This window comes from Stegastes partitus, unplaced genomic scaffold (assembly GCF_000690725.1).
Source record: "Stegastes partitus isolate 25-593 unplaced genomic scaffold, Stegastes_partitus-1.0.2 Scaffold1599, whole genome shotgun sequence".
NCBI lineage: Eukaryota > Metazoa > Chordata > Actinopteri > Pomacentridae > Stegastes > Stegastes partitus.
Window position 1 is genome coordinate 86545 of NW_007579330.1, and position 707 is coordinate 87251.

Below are 707 nucleotides of genomic sequence, written 5' to 3' on the forward strand. Positions count from 1 at the left end.
ACACCTTTAAACCACCTTTAACATGCCTTCAATACATTTTTGCTATTCTTGAAATTCCCCTTAAAAATACCCTTAATATGCCTTATAAGCACCTTAAAAACACACCAGATTATCCTAAATTCCCCTTAAAATCCTTCAGGTAAACAGTCAAACTTTTATCATAAGTCTAAAGTTTAAAACAAAAAGTCAGACTTAAGATAAAAAGCAAAAAAAAAAAAAAAGCGTATGTCAAACTTTAAAGACAAAGTGTCAAGATTTTAAGTTTACTTTCAAAATTAAAAGTCAAAATTTTAAGATAAAAAGACATTTAAGATAAAATGTGAATTTAAAAAAGGTGAGATGTTAGGCGAAGTATAAAACATCATAATCTGGATATAAAAAGTCAAAATTCTACGACAATAAAAAGCAAAACTTTTTAATAAGCTGAAATTTTAAGATGAAAAGTCAAAAACTATAAGTTCATGTCAAACTTCAAAGATAAGATGCTTACGTCAAACTTTTAAAGTTAAAAGTCAGAATTTGGAGATTAAAAAAAAAATCTAACTTTTAGCTTTCAGTCAAGATTTTAAGATATAAAAGCAGATATAAGGTAAAAAGTTAATATATTTAAAATCCAGGCAGATTTTTCTTTATTTCTTTGTTTATCAGTTTCAGTGACTGGAGACACTTCAAACTGTAGTGACGTGTTTCATGATGAAAAATTAAAC